The sequence below is a fragment of the Diabrotica virgifera genome, chromosome 6 (assembly GCF_917563875.1).
Source record: "Diabrotica virgifera virgifera chromosome 6, PGI_DIABVI_V3a".
Lineage (NCBI taxonomy): Eukaryota > Metazoa > Arthropoda > Insecta > Coleoptera > Chrysomelidae > Diabrotica > Diabrotica virgifera.
In genome coordinates, this window is record NC_065448.1 from 88325111 (window position 1) to 88351083 (window position 25973).

Below are 25973 nucleotides of genomic sequence, written 5' to 3' on the forward strand. Positions count from 1 at the left end.
TTCCAACGAACCCGCCGTTTTCGCCTTGTCTAAATGGAAACAATATTTATTCTTAAAATCGAAAAGCGAAAAGCTTTTTATGATGTTACCATCGTTCTTCGCCTACACTTACAACTTTTCTGCAATACGTAAAGTTTAACAATCACAGGCGACTGATACGCATATTGGACTGTGACAGGTAAATTCGCTTTCAACAGAGCTCTACAGTTCCTTCTTCTTGAAGTTTCTTGTCCTGCGGAGGCTGGAAATTTTTCTGGCGATTCCAACTTTATTCATAGTTGTCCTAAATAATTAAGTTGAACTCATAATAAATCATTCCCATAAATTTTAAAGCCAAAAAATTCTCCGTCTTGCAATGCTGCCCTTGCAATTTATCTTTTATTCCATTCTTAGACGTAACATCTCATATCTGGTTCCCTCATTATATGACCAATGTACTCTAGTTTTCTCTAATTTACTGTTCGTATATCCTGTTCTTTATTCATTATTCACAACACATCTTCATTTTTAATACGGTCTATACATTATGCATGTATGCTTCAATGATTCAACGTCCTATAACAATTTGGAGAATATATTCTTCTTCTTGAGGTGCCTATCCGTTCCGGATGTTGGCGATCAGCATGGCTATCCTAACTTTGCTTGCTGCTATTCTGAATAGTCCGGTTGTCGATGTATTAAACCACTTTCTCAGGTTTTGAAGCCAAGATATTCTTCTTCTCCCAGGTCCTCTCTTTCCAAATACCTTGCCTTGAAGAATGAGTCGCAACAAGCCATATCTCTGTTCATTCCTCATAAATGGCCAAGATATTCTAGTTTGCGCTTTTTGATTGTGTTAATAATCTCGCATTCCTTGCCTATTCTACGTAGAACCTCAACATTAGTCACACGATCCACCCACGAAATTCTCAAAGTGCGCTTGTAACACCACATCTCGAATGCCTCTAGTTTTCTCAAAGAAGCCTCGGAAAGTGTCCAGGCCTCTACTCCGTATAATAACGTAGAAAATACATAGCATCTGATGATAGAGATTTTGGTAGCAAGAGGTAAATCGTGGCTTCTGAAAAGAGACTTCATCATTATGAACGCTGATCTCGCTTTTCCTATGCGTTGTTTTATTTCACTTGAGTGGTCCCACTGGCTGTTTATGTTGGTACCAAGGTATGTGTAGCTGTCGACCCTCTCAATTAGTTGTTGGTTAACCAAAAGCTGTGTATTTAATATTTCGCGCTTACTGACTACTATGTACTTTGTTTTTTTCGTATTGAGATCAAGTCCGTATTCTCTACTTATATCTGATATGCGCGACATTATTCTTTGCAAACCATCTAGACTGTCTGCAAAAACTACAGCGTAGTCGGCATATCTAATGTTGTTCAGACGCACTCCATTGACTAACACGCCTTCCTGTAGTTCTCCCAGCTCTTGCTCGAAGATACATTCAGAGTATATATTAAACAGCACCGGGGACAGGATGCATCCTTGCCTCACTCCTCTATCTATGGAGACTGCCTCTGTGAATTGGTCATCCACTTTAATATTGGCAGTTTGGTTGTAATACAAATTATATATGATTCTCAAGTATCTATCATCTACTCCCACTTCTTTCATGATGTTTATGAGTTTATCATGTTTTACTCTATCAAACGCCTTTTTGTAGTCGATAAAACAAATATACACGTCACAGTCAACATCCCTGCATCTTTGCATAAGCACTTGGACAGCGAATAGAGCCTCTCGGGTGCCTAAGGCATCGCGGAATCCAAACTACGTCCATGATAATACCTGTTCTTCGCATTTTTTATATATTCTGCCGTGTATCACTTTCAGAAACGTTTTGAGTAGGTGGCTCATTAGGCTAATTGTTCTGTAGTCTTCACATGTTTTGGCATTTACTTTTGTGGGTAAAGTTAAATACGAAGGTCGACTTTAACCAGCTTTGGGGTATTTTTTCAGTTACGTATATTTTGTTTAATACAGGAGAATACATAGCATCCTAATATTAATTTTCTATAAATTCATGTACTCCATAGAGAGTGTATGTTATCATTTAGAGATGTTCTATCATATTCTGTAAGTCATTCAAATTATCTGGCACATGCGCTGCTCTTTAGTGAAATTCATATGAAATGATTTGATGCCATTCAATTTTATTCTCAATTTTTTCGTCTAATCTTCGATGTTGTTAACTGAAGATTGTAGATTTCTTACAGCTTCTTCGTGAGTATTTGTGGATAACTTTGTCGTCTGAAAAAGTTGTGATTGTTCCATTTTAGGGTTCATGGATATAGCTTGTATACAATTAGTAGAGAACTGGGCCTAGTATACTACCCTGAGGTACTCCTGCCTTGATTTTCTTTAACTCTGCGTAGGAATCTTTATAGATCAAGCAGTGTATTATGTGCTTGATCTCTGTCTCGTAGTAAAGCAATCACAGGAAGGCGAGGGAAGTTTACCCCATTTGTAGAGGAAGTATGCGCATGTTCCCAAGTTTGTTCTGATTCAGTTAAGGGTTGTTTAAATATTACTAGGACGTTTAAATCTATCAGGTTTGTCTGTAATATTCAGTAGACTAGGGTAGTGTGAAACTGTTTTACTTTTCCACTATTCCCTCTATCGGGCAGTTAAGTCAAAAATGGAACGATGTAGCGCTTGAGCTGATTTCAGGGAAGGTAACCTGGATCGGAGACCGTTTCCAAGAATATCGTTGTGGACTAGAAGTTGACGGTTATCCGTAATCTTGTTGTATTCTTCAACCAATTCATGATTGCTGCGTAGGTTGGGTGGAGCTATATTACCAATGATACGTTACCAACTATAGGGGTGGGTATAATTTTATCTGTGATCATACGCAAAGCATGGTTTAGCTGAGTCTTTTTGCTGCTATTCGTGTTGGCCAAGTCATTTTCTTTGATTGGTTGAAACGTACTTTCGAGATGCTGTGTAAAGTAACTGGCTTTCTGAGCATTGGTTAGCGCATTACTTAAGTACACTGCAATCTTGTAAGTACACTGTAAGTACACTGTATCCTTGGAAGATCTAGTTTGGTATTATTTGCGACGTAATTTCCTTCTTTCAGAAATAAGTACTCTAAATTCCTTCGGATAACTTTTTCCTTCTGTTCTAACAGGGATGACTGAAAAACTATTCCATTCTGTTTGCTGAATCTTCTTGGTGAGCAGTTAACTTTCTGCATCTAACTGATATTTAAGTTTCAAAGGGACTAAAATATAATTAAGTCTTCTAGTCCATTTCTTAAGTTCTGCTATAATCTGTTCTTGCATTGACTAGCCTAGGGGGATCACTTTTCGTACTATTTCGTCACTGAGTGTGTAGAGAATGGGGGAATGATCTTAGTGCATATACCTCTCCAACGCTCAAGAAATTAGAGGCAATGGTATTGATAATAAAAAAATAAATTAGGGATTTTATTCTTTTCTGTTGGCCAAGAATATGGCTATTCAGTGGATACTACTTCACAATTCAATTATCTGCTGGCTTTTGCGAGCTCTCTTTCTAAATAAGATTTAAGAAAATAAGTTACATACGTTTTCAATTTTAATTAAAAACAAAGCTACAGAATAGATCTAAGTAAAATCAAACTCTAAGTAACTTATAATAATACAGTCGGAACCGGCTAAGGATAAAGACACGCTATTTTCACTGGGTGAAGATTTGTTTGCCACTCCATTATTGGTATTAGTTTTAAATCTAGATAAACGGAAAAGTTCTTGCTTTCAGCTTCTGTTTGCAGTAGACAATACTGCACAAACTATCTCGCTCCTAATGGTCCTCGCCGGATTAATAATCACTAGTTCTAGTTATAAGTTCCTCTCGTTACCCAGAATGTACATATTCCTTTCTCTGTCGAGCAGTTTTCACCAGAAGCCATCATTAATGTAAAATGTCTACACTACTAAAATAGCGTAAGAGACAGTGACGTCAACATTAAAATGAATATTATGTAATTGTAAGAGATTTGGCAGAAATAACAAGCAAATTTACTTTTGTCGAAATAAACAGTTTAGAATAAACGAAAGCTAAAAAAGCATAAAGAAAGAAATGTTGTCTACTGCTTGTACAACTGGTCAACTGGACTGAAGTATTTAATTTAAAAATATGATATTTAATGATTAAAAATATATAAAATTTGTAATGATTAAAAATAGTTCAAAATTACATGATCAGGATGAAAAGTATTAAAATTGGTTTACAATAATTCTTAAACAGTGTTGTTTGTTTACACAGTTTGTATACACTGTTTGAATACAGTACGTAAATCGTTCAGCTGGACATAGGGAACATACAATGTATACAGGGTGAGGCAAATAAAGGGCCTATTAGAAATATCTCGAGAACTAAAAACAACAGAATCATGAAAATTTGAATCAAGGGGTTTTGAAGAGTCATCTATTTAATGAAAATATTTTCATCTATTTGCTACTTCCGGTTATACCGGAAGTTGCTTATAACTTCGTTTTTTTAAATGCGACACCCTGCATATTTTTACATTTTTGGATTCTCTTCGATGTCTTCTTTCCTAAAATATGAGGTTCTGTAATGTTATACAGGGTATTTTAAAAGATAATTACGTTCTTTTATTAATTTCGTAGCAACATTCACACCCTGTAGAATTGTATTAGTTTGACATCTAAAACTCTACTTACGTTCAAATGACTTTCAATATAGTCTACTATTGTTAAGAATCATTAGTATTGCTAAATTCTTAATTTTAGTATACAGGGTTGGTCGAAACTCGGAATGAGTATTTTCTGAGTTTTCTTAAATAGAACACCCTATATTTTAGTATTCTAATGAAATGATATTTTATGGTACTTTTTTATTTCTTAAGCATTCCCTATACCTAACTGCTTAAATTTGGGCTTAATTGTTAATCGCACCAACAATATTAACTACGTAGATATTTTGATAGCTAAACCATTACTGGTAATTTTAAGGATCAGTTTGGATTAGTATGTATTTATTTCTGAAAAATTATTTGTGATTATATTTTTTCAAGGCTTACCTAAGTAATAAAATTTTACGTATTTTTTTTGCAATTAATGTTTAGCTTGAATCGCCAATAACTCACAAATTAAAGCAATTAGGTATAGGGAATACTTACAAAATAAAAAAGTACCATCAAATATCATTTCATTACAATATTAAAATACAGGGTGTTCCATTTAAGAAAACTCAGAAAATATTCATTTTGAGTTTCGACTAACCTTGTATACTAAAATTTCAAAATTAGCTGTACTAATGATTCTCAACAATACTAGACTATACTAAAAATCACTTGAACGTAAGCAGAGTTTTTAATGTCAAACTATTACAATTCTACAGGGTGTGAAGGTTGCTACGATATTAATACAAAAAAAGTAAATATCTTTTAAAATACCCTGTATAATACTACAAAACCTCATATTTTAAGAAATAAGATATTGAGGAGAATCCAAAAATGTAAAAATATACAGGGTGTCCCATTTAAAAAAACGAAGTTATAAACAACTTCCGGTATAACGGGAAGTTGCAAAAGATGAAAATATTTTCATTTAATAGATCATCCTTCAAAACCCCTTCAGTCCAATTTTCATGATTCTGTTGCCTTTAGTTCTCGAGATATTTCTAATAGGCCAGTTATCCGCCTCACCCTATATATTTAGATACATAAATACATACATTGTATTATATTGAGATCATTGTGGCAACTGAGCTCTCTCGATGACAATATGGTTGTAAGCAATAAGGGGCATTAACTTCAAAATTGATAACTCATTTCGGCTGACATAAAAAAACGTCAAAATATGACAATGTAGTAGCTAAATATTTTTGGCCCAAGGGAATGGGAAATATGTTTAGTTTCGAAATTGGTTTTGTATTTTAAAAAGTAAAGTTAAATTATTAACTCATTAATCATAAACTTTGTTTTTGGTCTATTTATGGACAGCCTTGCTTTAACACTCCCTCATTCTATTCATTCTAACAGCTCTATAGCACCAAAAACTCGTACTAAAACAGAAGCTTCTACTAACACAGGTTAGCGCAGTTGCCACAATTCGCTCAATGTATATTCCCCATGTCCAGCTGTACGATTTACGTACTGTATACTGTTTGTTTGAACAGAAAACTAATTGACTGGCGCCCAAGAGAAGACAAACGCAGCAGAGGACGACAATCAACACGCTAGATGGACCACCTTAAACGAATATTCAAGAAATGTCAACAAGACGCACATAACCGTGGAGAGTGGCGAAAAATGAGAGAGACCTATGTCCAGCAGTGAACAGAAGAGTTTGCACGATGATGATGATGATGATGTTCTTTGTTTAGTTAATATAATGAGATCTGGTATATTGTGTGCCACTAGTTGGTATGTGAGCATAGTGCAATTCCCATATAGCCCGTAGTTGTCATTATCAAGCAGACTCTCAGAAACGTATTTATTGATAATAATAATATGCAAGATGGTGGCACATTATCCTTGTTTTACTCTAGCTCAGCGTTTCCCAACCGGTGGGACGCGACCCACTAGTGGGTTACGGGCGGATTTCAGATGGGTAGCGCCGTGGCTCTTAAGGCTATGGGTACATAATTCGCAAATATTTTACGTGTATCCCTACTTTTTCTGTCTTTACACGGCAAATTACGTGTAGTAAAATTCAGACTGGTATGGATATGTAAACATTACTAGAATGTCATTCTACTTGAAAATGTCATCATTAATTTAAAGAGATGGCTTTTGAATGTTCTTGGATAACTGTTATTTTTATAATTGCAAATTATTAATTCAGTTAATAAATGTGATAATTTTTTCACTAACTATGTATTCAGTGATTGTAATAATTTATTTGTAAAACAAAAACTAATACTCAATCGAGAAAAGAGGAAAAGAGTTAAAGTGATTTTTTAATAATATATTGTTATGGAACGCTTACAATTTTGAACATCTTTAACAACAAAATACTTGGATCACAGAATATATTATCCTGATGTATTCTCTGCTTGGATCTTCCACAAATAATACACAATAAATAACTTTTTATTAAGTTCACGTGTTAAATCAATTATTTATCAAATAAATTATATATCAATAATATTTAATCAATAACACAAAATATTCCCGATGCAATGTCAAATATTTAAAATTGTCACTGATTGTCAGTGTCTGACTGACAATATATGCTGACAATAGCACAGAATAACTAACCATACAGAAGCGAAACTGACTGTCGTTTCCATTGATTGTGTGGTAACCGAAATATTTGACCTTGAGCCCTAGTTACAGAATGGAACTGATGTTCTAAGGAATAGACCAATTCAAATGATGTGATATTTTGATAAGTAGTTATTAATTAATTTTGAAATATAAAATTTAACTATAAAATATAAATAAACTATAAAATAAAACATATATAAATATAAAATTTAACTAAAAACAACTGTCACTGTCAGTCTAAAAGTGAGGTTATACCAGTTACATTGACACATGAGCATGGAAATTATGTTACCATTTGGGGCCTGAGTTTCGCTTCTGTATGGTTAGTTATTCTGTGACAATATTATATTCGGCTGAGTGCTTTGTAAGACAAAGATAGATTTGGAAAATATTACCACGGCATTGTGTTCATTTTTTTCGAATCTTGAAAAAACCAATAAATATTTTTGAAAAATTTAAACGCAGAATGAAAGACTAAATTATTACCGAGGGCCGAAAGTCCCTTAGAATAAATAAAAAGTTTATTTTGAATGAGATATTTGAAATTAAAAATCACACTAAATTTTCTCTTAGTTTTTCACCCCTGTAACTTATTAAAATAAACATTATAGAAGTTCTCAGGGACTTTCGGCCCTCGCTAATAACGTAATCTTTCATTATGCCTTTAAATTTTTCAAAAATACTGATTAGTTTTCTCAGGATTCGAAAAAAATAAATCCCCATTTGAATAGCATTGCAGCCGAAAATACGTACCGATCCTCTTAAGCCTGGGTTTCCTCGAAAGCGGCACCGACAAACAGCGATCGTAGCACTGCGATGAATTACGTCAGATTACGGTGAAAAATTCAAGGTTCTTCACTAAGGCAATGGAATGTGCAAGCTCAGCAAGCGGTGGCTTCCACCGCATCCTTGGAAACCAACGCTATTATTTTGCATGGTACAATTTTTTATGATGTCATTCATCGCAGTGTTACGATCGGAGGTTGTCGGCACCGCTTTCGAGGAAACCAGCGCTTTAGGGTTTGCTCACTGCGGAGACCAAAGGATGGTATCCTAGCCTAGAGCATGGTATCGTACTCTTAATATTCGTGAATTCTCGCATTTAAAATAATGTATTTATTTTACCTGGCGATCGAAACTATATCATCGATCGCTATGTAGAATAAATGCATTATTTTGAATGCCAGAATTCACGAATATGAAAAGTAGGATACTATGCTCTAGGCTAGGATACCATCCTTTGGTCTCCGTAGTGAGCACACGCTTACAGTAGGTGAGTAGCGTACAGTGACTGTGTTCTTTATTTTCATGGGTAAGGCATGGGTCGCGAATATGAAAAAACATCAGAAAGTGGGTAGCCAGACATAAAAGGTTGGGAACCACTGCTCTAGCTCATTCTTAAGTCTACCGCTCCGGAAACTTCATTTAATTGTTATAACATTTGATTTAGCTCTTGAATTTTGTATGCTATTATAGAACGGCCATCTGCAAATCTCAAAAATCTTATTGAATAGTTAGCGAGAAATGGTTTCTCCTTATCTCACTTCCAGTTGTAGTTTTATGGGATTCATTATCGTATTATCGTCTAACATTATTTTTATAGTGGCATTTAGCAGGTATGTACTAGTTAGCATTTCTCTAAGATCCCAGTAGAGGATAGGCTTGGTGACCCTGCCTTATGCTAGCCGCTGACGTGCCTCTTTCCTATTATGAGGGAGTCAGATCATTCTTCCCTTATCTGTCTTTGCCCAAATTATCCCCACATCTATCCTTGATCACTCGGCAACTCGCTCGGTAGGGTCGGCTTTACATTTTTATGCTAAAACCTATCAATTGAAGATGTCTCGTATCAATACTCTGTACACACAGAAGCATATTTTAACATGGAGCAAAAACATGGCATTTTAACATGGGCAATATTTTTTATGTACCAAGTGCAACTGTTTCCATTATTTTCTTTGCATTTTGAACTGTATATCAAATTGTAAAATAGACATAATATTACATTGGAAAACATTCATTAAATAAAAACCAAACCAAGAGTTTTTTTTCCTAAATCTTTGTTTTGTGTCCTATTATATAACAAAAAATATATAATCTTATAGTTATTTATGTATCAAGGGCATTAAATAGATGTCTATACCCAAGGGCGACAAGCTTATAAACTCAAGGGCCTCCGGCCCAAGAGTTTATTAGTTTATATGTCGTCCGAGGGTATAAACATCTAATAATGTACGTGGTGCATACAATCTTTATGACATACCGGTTCATTGCATCAATTTAAGTTTTAATTTTATTTTATATTAATTAGAAGTAATATTGTATCGCAGCAGATATTTAATACCGTTGCTAGGAAAGTGATGTTGGTTAGCAATTTGTTATTAACATAAACAAAGTTTTTCCTATGTGATATTGTCAAAAAACGTCAGAATGCATGAGAAATTCGATATTTCTGAAGAAATAGTTAAAAAAGCCAAAAAAGCGACTGAGAATCTGTTACCGAAAAAATCCAAAGAAACGTCCTACAAGGAATAAATACTAAATACACTCGCGATCATAAAATCCGGGTCACCCTGAAAATTTCAAGTTTCTTGAACATTTTTGACTCTGGTACAGTAATAACATTTTTTTAGGCTAAGCTAATGTATTTTTTATTTGTCATCAATGTTTGTTTGAAAAAAAAAAACGGTTTTTTATTGTTTTTATTAAAACAGCAAATAACAAAATAAAATTGTTGATAATTCAGACAAACGAAAAAAAAAAATGGAAAGTACAGAACGTGGTAGAATATCAGTGAAATTTCAATGTCTAATATCGTGTATTGCCTCCCCTTGCTCTAATAAATTCTTGCAGACGACGGGGCATACTCTCAATTTTACTCCGGATTAGATGTTGTGGTATGTTATTCCACTCTCTAACTAACATATCCTTAAGGCCGCGTCCCACCATCAAATAATTTGATCAAACTGGTTTGAGCAAACTGAAAGTGACAGTTAGTGACGTCACATCCTGAGTGTTCATTGTGGATAATAATGAGAAATTTTAATTTTAAATAAATTACAAACAAGTTAGACAACTCAATACAAAAAATTTGATCAAACTAGACTGATAGTGAGAGCACAGATTTTTAGAATGTCAAAAAAACTGCAATTGTGACGTCACTTTGACGTACTTCCGGAGTTTGCTCAAACTGTTTGATCAAATTATTTGATGGTGAGACGCGGCCTTTAAGCTCCTGTGCGTTGTTAGGAGAAGGTATATGGGTTTGAATACGTTTTTTCAAATCGTCCCAGATATGTTCGATAGGATTTATTTCCGGAGACCTAGCTGGCCAGGGTAACCTCGTAATTCCAACCTCGTCCAAGTATTGCATACTGATACTGGCAACGTGCGGTCGCGCGTTGTCCTGCATAAAAGCCGCATCTTCTCCAAGCCTCATCATGGCGGGCATAACATGCTCCTCCAGAATCTCCGTAATGTACCTTCGTGCAGTTAAGGACCCATTTTCGACAAAAGGTAACTCTGTGCGGAAATCGGAAGCCTCACCTCCCCAATCCATAACCGAGCCACCACCAAATGGCATTCTTGGAGCAATGCAAGCTTGTGAAAATCCTTCGCCGGTTCTCCTCCAAACTCTTACACGTCCATCGGATCCAGTTAGGCAGAAACGGGATTCATCTGAGGATAACACTTTGCTCCAATCGTTAATTCCCCAGTGCGCGTATTGTCGAGCAAAACCTAGTCGTGCAACTCGATCCTCCCGGCGTAGTGGCGGTCCTGTAGCCATTACCCGAGAAGATAGTCCAGAAGAGCGAAGTCTTCTCCTGACTGTTGCAACGCTAACGTTGCAATTTCGCACTTCCTGTAGACGATTTCGATGCATAATTGCAGTTGAGGTCCGGTTTCGTAAAGCTTGAAACACAAGGAAACGGTCATCTCGTGCCGTGGTCTTTCTTCTTGGTCCAGAGCCAGGCCGTCTGGTTAGCCAACCCGTCTCCTGAAATCGTTGAAATACTCGTTGAACCGTAGAAAGGCTTACACCAACAATTCTTGCAACTTGCAGTTGAGCGTGACCGTCTTCCACAAGCGCAACAATTCGTGCCGTTTCAACAACAGTCAAAGGCATTTTTGGCAAAAAATAAACAATAATAAACACTAATAATGACACTAATGAACAATTAAGATGGCAATAATAAACGGTGTTCGCCGCGTTTGACAGTTATAGATACCGTTCATTTTGACACGTTTGCACTTTTCCGCGAAATCGGCAATTTTGGAATTCTTTGTTACAAAGGAAATCGCTAAGCCGACAACAATTGTCAGAAACATGTATTAATTTGTATTTGTGTTATTATTATTTACGATAAAACTTGTTAAAAATGAAATATCTCTGATTTTTAAGGTGACCCGGATTTTATGATCGCGAGTGTATAATTAATGAAATTATGTAATAAAAAACTATTATGTAAATTATGTAATAAAAAAATACTGTTTACCTGAGTAAATAAACGGAATAAATTAAATGTTAGATTTTTTATGTTTCCTATTGCAATAATTTCTTTATGTCCGCGCGGACATATAACATTATGCCCGCCCGGGCATAAAGTATACCATTATGCGGTTCGTAGCTAATTAATAAATACACATCAAATCTGAAGTTTAGGAGAAATTAAAGAAATGATAATCAAATTTGATTTAACTACAAATCGTCTTGCCTTTAGTGCTAATCAGAAAATTATTGTAATAAAACTAAGTATAAAGTTATAAAAATATAAAATAGAAGCATTTTGAATGCTCGAATATATGGAATCTATAGGAATAAAAGGTAGGTTTCGAGCATCTAGTTTATCAAATCTGGCCCAAGTATTCTTTCGCTAACTTAGCATCATCAGGGGCATTTCGTCAAATTAGGAAGGTATCCCAGCAAAGTGCAACATTGGCAAGAAATTTTAAAAATTTGAAACTAATAAATACATATAACAGACACTGGACAAAGGACAAACAGATCAAAATTAATTAAATAAAAATTATGCTACATCTTAGCAATTCAAAATGAATATAACACCTCCATAAATTTTTAATAAATGATAACAATGTTTGTCATTGTGAAATCGGTACTCATCTGAGGAACCGCAGACGTTCGGATTCAATAAGCGTGTCTTTGTAAAGACAATGAAGACGATTTTACTAAGTAACAAGGCAATTACTCAATAGACACATTACTTCCCTGAGCAAGTGATAGTAATTATGTGACTACTGGTTGGGTAACTGACTGATTGTCTATGCCACAAAAAAAAAGAAAAAAGTGCCTATACCATAAGTATAACTGCATTTTTAGTGCATATTGCATTCATATTTTAGTTAATGAATATTTATCGCTCTCTGGAATAATTCACAATTTTTGTTGGTGTAGTTTTCATATAATTAATTCAGCACTGGTACAGGACAAGTGGAGAGATCTACCGGTCTTCTAATGAAATAAATTCCTAACAGAAGCAATTCCAAGTAAACTCGTCTGGATCTGCAAAATTATTCCTGTATAGAATATTCCCGCTGGGATTTAGAGCTCATTTAGAACAATGAACTTACCGGTGGACATATCTCACTGCAATAAAACAAAACTTTATGCCAGAAATATTGAACTAAATAAAGAAAATTAAAGCAAAAATTATGTGCTAAATAATGAATATTTTAAACTCAGATTGTGTACGTTTAGCTTACCGGTTTATGTCAATATGTTTCGGTGGAATTAAATATAATTTAGAAATATTAGAGATACTACATATTATAAAAATCTTAACTAAAAATACATCGCAAATATAGATCATTGAAAAATAAATAGACACGAAGAATCATAGACCAAATAATCAAAAGAAAGAAGGATAAAATAGTACATACTGTAGTGTTAGTAGAAAATACTGAAAGAAAAATACAAAAACTGGAACAGTGGAGACCAGCCCTTAAGAAAAAAGGTTTAAAACTTGATATGACAGACACAAAAATATTTGAAATGCCCATTTGAAGATGGAGTTACCACTGCAAATAAAATGATAATTTTGATGGTAAAAAGTAATAGTTCTAATTTCAAATATTAAGTGACAGAAATATTTCAATGGCCACTTTTTCCGTGGTCTTCATCTTCTCCTTTTTCCTTATTCTCCTCCTCCCCGAAGGGAGTCGTTACACCGTCTTTCCATTCCCACTACATGCCCTAAGTAGTATTGCTCTAATATTTTCGCTAATTTCAGGTTTTACGTACTGGCTCCCAGATATTCTGTTGATATAGCGTCGGCTTTGTATCACTGGAGATTTTTTTGTTTCAATAATTTGAACAGCATCTTTCTATCGAAATCTGATTTTTACTTTCTAGGTTTTCTTGCCCTCTGTTTGTTATTGTTTATCTCTAGATACTAGGTCTCATGAACTTTCTTGAAACAATGATTTAAGAAAGTTCATGATCCCTCTATTATATTAAACGCACAATTTGTGACCCTATTTTAAAATTGAGGCTGTTTCATCTATGTATCGCGACTAGTTTTCTGTTTTGACTGTTATGTCGTCAACGGAGGATTATCGAAAACCCAAAGTTTCAGCATACTCTAAACAAAATCATCTACTGAGATGTGAAGTCCAGATACTGAGATGAAAAAGAAAATGAGTGAATCGTGATCGCATTGTTTCGAAACTTCGACAGCAGAAAGATTTTTGAAGCCTGTGCCGTATGGCACGTTGCCCTTGCTGAAAAAAGTGACTATGAAAGTTAAGTTGATTGATTTACAAATTAAGTGTGAAATTGAACCAATAAGTGTTTCGTTTCCTCAATGCAGTAAGGCCAATAATTCCTTGCCTAAAAACTGTGTACCAGAAGGGTGTTTTTCACTCTGCAATGGTATTTATTGCAACTGTTTTTCTCGTTAGCGGTAGAAGTAACGTAACTTTAAAAATCTTAGAATAGTTGTACCATTATGGTAAAAGTGACAATGGTTAAAAAATAGCACTTATGCAGTTTTCAAAATAATTTAAAAATGTTAATATCATGCTTTACTAAAGCCTTGCATCCTGATACGAAAAAATACTGCTCAAGCAAAGGAATGCTGAAGAAAAATACTGCTCCATTAATTATTCACATCCTGCTTCTACGGAACATAATAATGGTTGAATTATAGCATGGTTAATCCATAATGTTAATAAACAACATTGTAAAAATACAAATATTGCTGAACAATCTGGTCGTAAAAATTTGACAGTTGTCCTGATAATATCAAAATTATGCACCACACTCTTTTACCGATTGTAAATTGAAGTTAACATATAGCACCAAATTTGACGGTATCCGAGGATAGTGTATTTATTAGCCATTATGTATCAATACTTAAAATTAGTAAACTGTGCTCAAATTGGATAGCATTTGCTGGCAGTCGATCAAAAACAACACTGTATCGATAATTCAGTCTAGTTGGTAACTATTCCAACAAAACAAATATGAATACGATATGATATGATATGATAAAACAAATATGAATACGATAATGAAACAATACGAGTTTTTTGCATCAATATTTGACAACAAATGAAATGTAGATCCACCACTTTACTTTGAAGTAAAATGGGTAATTATATTCACTTAAAGTGGTAGGTGAAAACCTAACAAAGCGACTAAAGACAGCTGGGTAAGTTTTTATCTTTTTATTTCAAAATTTATAATAAAGTATTTTATTCGTTAATTACGTTAAGAAAAAAAGAACCACAAATACGAGTATTATAGTGTTACTGATACGATTAAAGGAAGAAAAATTGTGAAAAAGACTGCCGAAAGGAAAGAAGGAAAAGTGATCTTACAGCAGGACAATGAACGGTGTTTCAAGTCGATCAAGAATGAAAATAAAAATAAATTAATTGCTTACACATCATCTTTTTCAGACATAGCTCCTATCATTATCTACTGCGTGTTTACCGGCCTTAAAAGAATGCTTCAGTGAAAGAGATTTGTATCTAACGCGTAGATTATTGTTTATACAAGATCAAATTGTTAGGAAACCATAGAAATCAGTGTTATATCATAAAATAAAGCTATATAGATATATAAGGGAAAGATTTGTTTACAAATGATTCTTTTATTAGTTACATCCGGAACTTATCGAGTATTAGTGCAGAACACTACATTGGCCAGTGACAAAGCAGACCAAAAGATATATTACTTACGTAACCAAAAGTCTAAATCTAAGTCTAAGTCAATTGAAGGAATATAACATATCTGACGAAAATATAATTATATTACACACGTAACAGAAAACTAAATACAGAAAAATTAAAAAAAAAAGAAAGCAAAATAGAAACAGGCTCTAAGCCAGTTGACGTTGCAGACTAAACACATGTAAAAACAATAAACACAAAAGTTATACAAAAGTTTCAAAGCACTTAATTTTTGATTAATCTCAAAAAATCAAATTCGTTTGAGTGAAACATTAACCTGACTGTACCTACTTTTTAATTACGAGATTTAAAGAAATTCATTAAAACATAAAAACTTCTTACAACATATTAATTTTTTGCAAAATTTATTAAAATTCGTTGGAAAGATAAATTCCAAACTTCCTTAATTTTCAATTTGAAGGAGCGCCAGGTGAATATTAACATCCTGAAAATATTGAATCTTTATTCTCTGGTGCGGCTTAAACATCAAACCGTTTACCGCCTCTAGAGAAACTTTAGAAGTTTAACTTTAATATTTCAGTTCAAATCCCGGAAAAGATTGTAAACGGCCAATTCTCGAGGATATTCTCGGATATTTCGGAAATATAACTCAGCCATTAGCTATACGTTAGGCTACAAACATAAACAAGACTAAAACTAATAAAAGTGTACACTGTAAAAAGCTTCTCATCGATTTCTCGACCATTGCACGAGTTACTTACTATCATAGACAGGTAGTAATCCAATCTGACCCAAAATAATAGTTTTAATTCTTTTTATTTTAGTCATTAAACTCTAATGATAATTGGGTTCACATTGATCCAATTAACTTTATTAAGCGCTAATATTTACACACCAGTTAGAAAGGGTTAGTGGATAAAATTTTCTCATAGTTTATAAATATTTGTTTAGCTATGTGGCATTTCGTCGACTTACCACTCCTCTGCCTTTGGTTTAACCCTGTTAAACTGTAGTTTTTATATTTCAGCAAACGATATTGTATAAGAGTAGTCCCAGATATCTAAGAGATTTATTAATTTATTAATATGATAAAAAACATACACCACTGGGAACACAGGAATTTATGCCAGGTTCCACATTGAACATAACAAACAATTTAAGAGACTAAGGGCTGTTTGATTGGTCAACTCTTCTTATGGGGCTGGTGACTTCCAGGTACATCTTTAGCTGTAGAACAGTTTCAGTGGCTGTTATGTAAGTACATACCGATTACTAATAACTTTATAGTATGTCGTTTGATCGCATACCATCTTGTCAGGACTCAGTGTTGCCAAACAGAGGATAATTATCCGATTTGCGTACCTTTTTGAGAGTTGTCGTATCTTCTTCGTATCTTTAAATAAATCGGATATTTGCGGATATTTTTCAGTATATCTGCCATCGACTAAAACTTTCTCATCCATATATTCCCAACACCAACAACACATTGATTTTGTTTGGTTCCACCCAAATTTTTATACTGGATGAATGTTAGTGAAATCCGTTACTTTTCATCTTTTGACAAAAGGGACATGTGCCAATTCTTTTGTTTAGAATTTAAATGCACAAGTGCATCCACTTAAAGTATACTAATCCAATTCAAATTTCAAAATCCGTCTGCCGGCCGTCCGATGTTATTTATGAGTTTTTAGTTTTTCGTCTTTAAACTTATGAAAGCTAATTCACGCACGATTTAGTTTTATTTTCATTTTATGTAGTGCAGTGCTTAAGTAAACGTCTGTTGAAATAAGTTTTGGTTTGTGAAAATACTTTTTTATAATGGATAAATGGTTAATAAAAAATGTTAAGGTGGGTAAAAATTTTTACTAACGTGTGGATATTAAAATATAATATTAAATTTGTTTTAGACCAAATCAAATAATGAAAAAAATATAATGCAGTGCCTTAATTGTAGTTATATACATTGTAACACTGGAACAATTTTGAATAAAAATTCTAGGAGAGTTGGTCACGGATTTCCACCATACTTCATTCGACGTATCTTGCTGAGATTGCTAAATCCTTATTGGTTAATTGATAATTATAAAATGTCTTACAGGTTATATATTTTTCTACACTTGAACCACAGATGTACACAGAATATATAACGTTACTCAGAATAAGGTAGTCATTTGTAGAATACCAAATGTAAAGTTCAAAAATAATGTGTTAAAATAGCGAATTTTCCAGATTTCTCGGACATGAGATGTGGTTAAATCGGTTCTTTTTTGTAAAGTTCTGTCAAATCTAATATCTTAAACAAAACCATTTCATCAAAACATGTTATACCTAATTATATTTATGATTTTTTTGAGAAATTTAATGGTACTATGCAGAAAAGAACTTTCCGGCACAGAAACGTCACTTTTCTGCACACTACTGTCAGTTAATCTGTGAGAAAATATTAAGTTTGTTAACATAAAATTGTGCAGAAAAATGCATTTGGAATAGTGGTTGTAGAAAAATCTACTTATTTGAAACTAGTAATATCTAGATATCTACTAATTAACTCAAAAATTCTTCAAATTTTTTGCCTATAAAAATTATTTAGTCAGGCATTAAACGTTGAACGCACCACGGGTATTATGGGTAATAACCTTGATATTTTAATAACTACAAGACTGTCAAATACATTTCTATTGTTTTAGTTGTAATAAATATTTAGTTGTTAAAAGAGCGTAGGCGCAAAATTTCGGACCAATATTCTTTAAACGTATTCATTTTTTTCGAATCCTGAGAAAACTAATAAATATTTTTGAAAAATTTGAACGCAGAATAAAAGATTACATTATTACCGAAGGCCGAAAGTCCCTTAGAATAAACAAAATGTTTCTTTTGAATGAGATATTTGAAATTAAAAATTACACTCAATATTCTCTTTTCCTTTCACCCCTGTAACTTATTAGAATAAAAATTATAGAAGTCTTCAGGGACTTTCGGCCCTCGGTAATAATGTAATATTTCATTCTGCGTTTAATTTTTTAAATAATACTTATTAGCTTTCTCAGGAATCGAAAAAAATAATGCATTTTAAAAGTATTGACCAGAAATTTTCCGTCTTTGCTATTAATGTAGCTGTAGTTTTTTTTGTATTGATTTATTTATTATTTATTTTTCTAGTACCTAGTTTTAGGTAGTTATTACGAGTTAATAAAATAATATTTAAAAGTGTTTTTCTTTACTTAAATAATTATAATAAATCCAAATAATGAAATATTTAGATTTATTTATTTACTTATTTAGAATTTAACACTTACGATAATACAAAATACGAATAATATATTAATAGTTAGTAAATAGTATTTACATACATGAATTAGGTAATCAGCTAGGATACGAGATTTTCATCTACAGTGCGGTGGAATAAGTGTTGCCCCCCCTGTTAACTTGTTTATTTTAAGAATACAAGCAAAACGCTCAGACAGGTCGATTTTTAAACTAACCGTAGTATATTATACCATCAACGTTTCGAACTTTACGCGATTCCTCTTCAGGTGACAGGCATAACTTTGATTTTTTTAAATGGTAAAGTACATCATGTGACACTTCATTTAAAAGCTCTTAAAATACTGATTTCAAAAATGTATAACACTTTAATCCTTTTTGAGATTGTAGGCGCAAAATTTCGGTCGAACTCTTTTTAAACGCATTAATTTTTTTCGAATTCTGAGAAAACTAATAAGTGTTTTTGAAAAATTTAAACGCAGAATGAAAGATTAGATTATTACCGATGACTGACAGTCCCTTAGAATAAACAAAAAGTTTCTTTTGAATGATATATTTGAAATTAAAAATCACACTAAATTTTCTCTTTTTTCATCACTGTGACTTATTAAAATAAACATTATAGGAGTTCTCAGGGATTTTGGACCATGGAGAATACTGTAATATTTCATTCTGCGTTTAAATTTTTCAAAAATATTTATTAGTTTTCTCAGAATTCGAAAAAAATGATTGCATTTAGAAAAAATTCGACCAAAATTTTGCGACTACGCTCTCAAACAGGATTAAAGTATTATACATTTTTAAAATCAGTATTTTAAGAGCTTTTAAATGAGGTGTCACATGATGTACTTTACCATTTAAAAAAAATCAAAGTTATGGCTGTCACCTGAAGAGGGATCGCGTAAAGTTCGAAACGTTGATGCTATAATATACTATGGTTAGTTTTAAAATCGACCTGTCCGAGCGTTTTGCTTATATTCTTAAAATAAAGAAGTTAACAGGGGGGGGCAACACTTATTCCACCGCACTGTATAAACGAAAATTCTTAAACTGTGAAACAGAGAATCCAGTAGATTAAAGGGCCGGTTGTTCGAACGGTAATCAGAAATGGAATCAACTGATCATTATCAAATATTTAATTACTGTCAATGTCAACTGTTTTATATATGTATATGTGCATGTCTCTCGTTTTGTGATTTTAGCTTGTAGTTTGTAAAGAGAAGACTTTTTGTACTGGGCTTGATGATGAGTCATATATTGTAAGACTCGAAACCGGTTGCCCCATGATTATATAACAACTAATAAAAATACAAACTTAAGATTGCGAGTATTGACTCAATTACTATATCCAATTGTATAATGGACTCGCACTGGCAACCCTTTCATCATTAGATTTATTAATATTCAGCTCAGATGGGTGCTATTGTTCGACGTGTGGAATTCCATAAACAAATGATCGGCCTGTTTTATGAAATGATCCCTTGTTTATGGAAGCTCACACCTCGAATAATAGCACCTCGCTGCGCCGAATATGGATGAATCTCTTCGATAGCTGGTACTACCATACTTCGCTTCATTTGTCAAAATGCGCTAGTTTTCTAGATTTGACTGATGTCACGAGTTCTCGCACTTTTCCAATTCAGTTCTTAGTCGTCAGTCAAAGTCCAGATCTCAGCTCCGCATAAGAGGCAAAAACAGATATCGCCGCCGCCTACGAAAAGTATAACTCCGAACAATGCCGTTAAGAGTAGAACTTTAGAAATAAAAATATTATTTTCGATTATATGATTGTGAAAATTATAATCTCTAATAAAGTGTTAGCGAAAAAAATTATTTTTTAGGTGTATGTTTACTAGCAGGTATTGAACGAAACGAGTAATAAAATCAAAACAAACAATAAACGATTACAATACCTACTAGTTTACTATGCCTTCGATAGCTTCTATTGGTAGAGATGAATGGAAATTCTCATAGGTGCAATAAAACATAATAATAATACACACATGTTCAAATCAATTGGTGGTTAAATAGCTCAAAAACGAAACAAAGGAAACATATAGGTAACAACAAAATACAAGGTAAAAATACAAGGTACTTACAATCAGGACGCGCCAACAAAGTCACTATTTTACGTCTTTACACTCGAATCGTCTGAATGCATCTCGTTCCTTATGTCCTCGGGGTAGAATCTTGCACCTCAAGTGGTTGAAAGTCCCTTTCTTCGTCACATGTGGACTTCACTAATATGCGAACAAGGAACAACACAGGCGTCGACAAGGGAAAAAAAGGGATACGATTTCGAACTATTTAAAACAATCAAATCAATTTATCGGAATTCCAACAGAGGAGTATCAGCAAAAAACATCATTTCTGTTTGTGGGTCCACGAAAATTATAACTACTAAAAAGTTCTCAGAAATAATTGTTTTCGTGGGCAGAAACAGGAACAGAAAGGGAAATAAAATTTTTATTTTATTTTTTGAAAATAATTGTTTTCGTCGGCATCTATTATGAACTAAAACTTTTCGTTATAAATATTTTAGGAGTTATAATCTTCGCGGACACGCATATAAAAAAATTGTATCGCCAACACTTATCAAAGATCTATTATTTTCACTGGAAATGTATTACGAATCACATTAATCATAGGTACCAGCGATATACGTAGAAGGGACCTTCATTAGCTTCTACCTTTCGTTATTCGAAACTTGATATCTTAAGAGTGGTCCCATTCCTTCTACAACCAATGTTTTTAAGTATTTTTTCTACTTAGAATCCCCGACAATGGAAGAGGCCACACAAGCAAGAAGAGCACAAAGGAATAACAAGGAACCAGGTATTGAGAACGTCCCCTCTAAACTATACAAATTAGGTAAAATGCAAAACAGGACAAACGCAGGCGTTCATAACAATATTTGTAATAATGAAAAATTCCCTAAAGACTGGAAATCCGAGATTGTATGTCCAAACTATAAAAAAGGGGATAAATTGGAATACGAAAATTTATAAGTTTTTACTTACATCTTCAATAAATGACTCCAACAATTAACCGAAAATATTGTCGGTGACTATGAAACCCGTTATCGACAAGGAATACCTACAATTCACCAATTATTTACAGTTAAACCAGTTATAAACAAATAGTGTGAATATGACATTCAATATAACAACATATGCATAAATCTTAAATAAGTCTATGGCATGCACAGCTAAATATTGCACAACTTTAACATCCTCCAAAATAAATCCGACTAGTAAAAGGATACACTAAATACAGATTACTGAAGGTAATCCCTCAAGGCAAAGTATTCGGAAGGAGGGGAATTGGGAGAAGAAGAATATCATGGTTAAAGAACCTGAGGAAATGGTTCTCCACAACAACAACAACTAATCTCTTTAAAGCATCAGCTAATAAAATAATTATAGCCAGAATGATCGCCAATATTCAAAACGACTAGGCATTAAAAGAAGAAGTAAAAGGAATAATGGGCTGGACTCAACTCGTCAACAGCAACTGTCAGACTACAAGAGGAGATCACTGGGAACTGTCCATTAGTCAAAAAATTAATGCAAGGCACTGTTTCTTGAATAGGTGATAAAACAGTTGAATATAGCAACAGTTAATCCCCTAACAAATAAATCAATACAGATTGCCGCCTATGCCGATGACATCAGCATTATGTATCGCAGAACGAAAGAGGTGGCAGAAATATGTTCACAATTAAAAACAGAAGCAAAAGAGACCGGACTAAAAATAAATATCCAAAAGATAAAAAAACAAGGCCTAACAAAGGCAAGAGCAAGGAGAAACAGACGAAGAGTTGAGTTGAAATGAGGATGATATTGAAACAGTAGAAAATTGTACATATTTGAGAAGTTGACGTATTGGCATGAGGGACAAATGAAATTTGCATTTTGTAAGCGGAAAATGTATTTTTCAAAGTGCCGATCAAAGTGTTTGGGGAACGGAGCAAAATGCAAAATTTGGACGCATGTCAAAATTTTCAATGCGGTTTAAGGCCATGGGTACATAATTCGCAAATATTTTACGGCTATCCCTACTTTTTCTGTCTTTACACGGCAAATTACGTGTCGTAAAATTCACATTGGTTTGGATATGTAAACATTACTAGAATGTCATTATCCTTGAAAATGTGATCATCAAGTTAAATAGATGGCTTTTGCATGTTCTTGGATAACTGTTATTTATATAATTGCAAATTATTAATTCAGTTAATAAATGTGATAATTTTTTCACTAACTATGTATTCAGTGATGGTAATAATTTATATGTACAACAAAAACTAATAATCAATTGAGAAAAGAGAAAAAGTGTTAAAGTGATTTTTTAATAATATATTGTTACTATGGAACGCTTACAATTTTGAACATCTTTAACAACAAAATACTTGGATCACAGAATATATATTATCCTGATGTATTCTCTGCTTGGATCTTCCACAAATAATACACAATAAATAACTTGTTCACGTCTTAAATCAGTTATTTATCAAATACACTATATATCAATATTATTTAATCAACAACTCAAAATATTCCCGATGTCAAATATTTAAAATTGTCACTGATTGTCAATGTCTGACTGACAATATTCTATTCGACTAAGTGCGTTGTAAGACAAAGATAGATTTGGAAAATATTACCACGGACATGGTGTCCATTTTTTTCGAATACTGAAAAAACTAATAAATACTTTTAAAAAATTTAAACGCAGAATGAAAGACTAAATTATTACCGAGGGCCGAAAGAATAAATAAAAAGTTTATTTTGAATGAGATATTTGAAATTAAAAATCACACTAAATTTTCTCTTAGTTTTTCACCCCTGTAACTTATTAAAATAAACATTATAGAAGTTCTCAGTGACTTTCGGCCCTCGCTAATAACCTAATCTTTCATTCTGAGTTTAAATTTTTTGTTGTTGTTGTTTATTTGGGTTTATATGACTGCGGACACTAAATCCATTCGCCAATTTTACTATTTTTTATTTTGTTAGTCATTTTTTCGTATCTTATCCTAAAACTAATACTAATATAACAAACAATTCTACTAATAAATAATTATTTTTGTATTTTTTTTTAATAATTTTTTATATATATATATATTTTTATTAATTTTTTTCCAAATGATGTTCTCAGAGTTCCACAGCAAAAACTGCAACATTCTTCTTTAGCCCTCTACTTCATTCGAAAGCTATTTTACTATGGACTGTCCAAGTTCGTCATTCATTTTTATCTACATATTTTTTATTTATATTTTTTTTAATTATTATATTTTTTTTTCTATTTTTTTTATATATCTTTTTTATATTTTTTCTTTCTTTTTTTTTATTATTTTTTTTTTATTTTTTTTTTATTTTTTTTTTATTTTTTTTTTATTTTTATTTTATTATTTTTTTTTATATTTCTTTTCTTTTTTTTTTCGTTTCTTTTCTTTTCTTTTTCTTTTAACATATAACAATTTACAAGAAATACTTACTCTATATTTTACAATTACAATTTAAGCTTAATATCTAAAATATGTTTATACAATAGTCGGTATACCAACTCATTATTTTCTAATGTTAATAAATAATTTAAATTAATGGGATGGTGGACATCAGTCAAAGAATACAGTGAATTTAAAAACATATTAACTTTATTAGAGATAAGAGAACAGGTCAAAATTTTGTGTTGTAGATTGCCCAACTGTCCACAAATACATTGTGGACTATCAGCTATATTAATTTTAAATAAATATGATGGAGTAAGACAGTGGTCAAATCTCATTCTGCATATGGTTCTTATCATATCTTTTGTCGACTCCATTTTAGAAAACCAAGGTTTATCCGTTATATAGTTTCTGATTGATCTGTAGTGGTTTCCTGTATTTACGTTTTCATCAATATACCTTTCTTTCCATTCTTTCTTAATCTCTTTGAATAAATTTGATTCAATATCTTTTGGCGTACAAAGATAATGGGTTAATACTCCTTGTGTCACCGCGTTTTTAGCCAATTCATCTACCATTTCATTTCCAGTTATTCCACAGTGGCTTTTAACCCATGCCAACTTAACAGACTTTCCTTGTTGCTGAAGTTCTTTAATTTTATTTATGATATATAATTCAATGTAGTTCACTTTTGATTTAGGATTTATAGCACTAATTTTACTAAGAGAACTTTTACTGTCACTAAAAATTATAAACTTTGAATGATTTATATTAGATAAATATTTTAGTGCTTCCATTATCGCTATTAATTCAGCTGTGTATATACTCATAATAGAATTTAGTTTAAACATTTTACTAATTTTATTACTGCTATCCCAATAGGCACATCCCACACCTTCAATATTTTTTGATGCATCTGTATATAGCATACAATAATCTTTGAACATTTGTGAACTGTCGGAGATAAACACTAATTTTCTTAAAGATATAGGCAACTTGCTATAGTCCCTTAAAAAGTATACCTGAACTTGTTCCATACTATTAAAGTCAATATTATAATTTGGGTTTATGTCATATTTATAAAGTTGTTTATCATATATTGTCATTTTTGAATATAAATCTACCATATTTAGAGTTTTCTTTTTTATCCAATATTTTTCTGTCAAGTCTGCTAAAAACAGTTGATGTATTTTGGAAATTAAACTTGCCTTTTTTTCATACAATCTAACTAAAAGGTTGATGCCAAGTTTTTTTTCGTCTTATATCCATCGGCATTTCACAGCATTCAACTTGTAGATTATTTATCGGTGTACTTCTTAGGGCTCCTATACACAATCTAAGGGATTTATTAATGATTTTGTCTATTTTATTTAAATGACACTGTGATGCGTCACTGTATAATATTGATCCGTAGTCGAATATAGCTCTTATATTATTTTTAAATAACAACAAAGAAATATTTGGATCTGCTCCCCAACGTAAGTGTGATACGAATCGAAGAAGGTTTATTCCTTTTTCTGTTTTTTTAACTATATTGTCTATATGTTCTTTCCAGAGAAGCTGTCTATCCAGAGTAATACCCAAATATTTAACATAACTTTGTACAGGATAGGATATATTGTTTATTAAGATGTGATTGGGTATTTCTTTTCGTTTTCTTGTAAAAATACATAATTTGGTTTTGGAATCAGATATATTTAGTCCATGTAATTCACTCCATATTTTAATATGTTTGACTCCTTCTTCAATGGATTTGACTGCATTTTCTAATACTTTTTTGAAAATAAATTTTTTAATTAAATTTTTTGAAAATACTTATTAGTTTTCTCAGGATTCGAAAAAAATGAATTCCCATTTGAATAGCATTGCAGCCGAAAATACGTACCC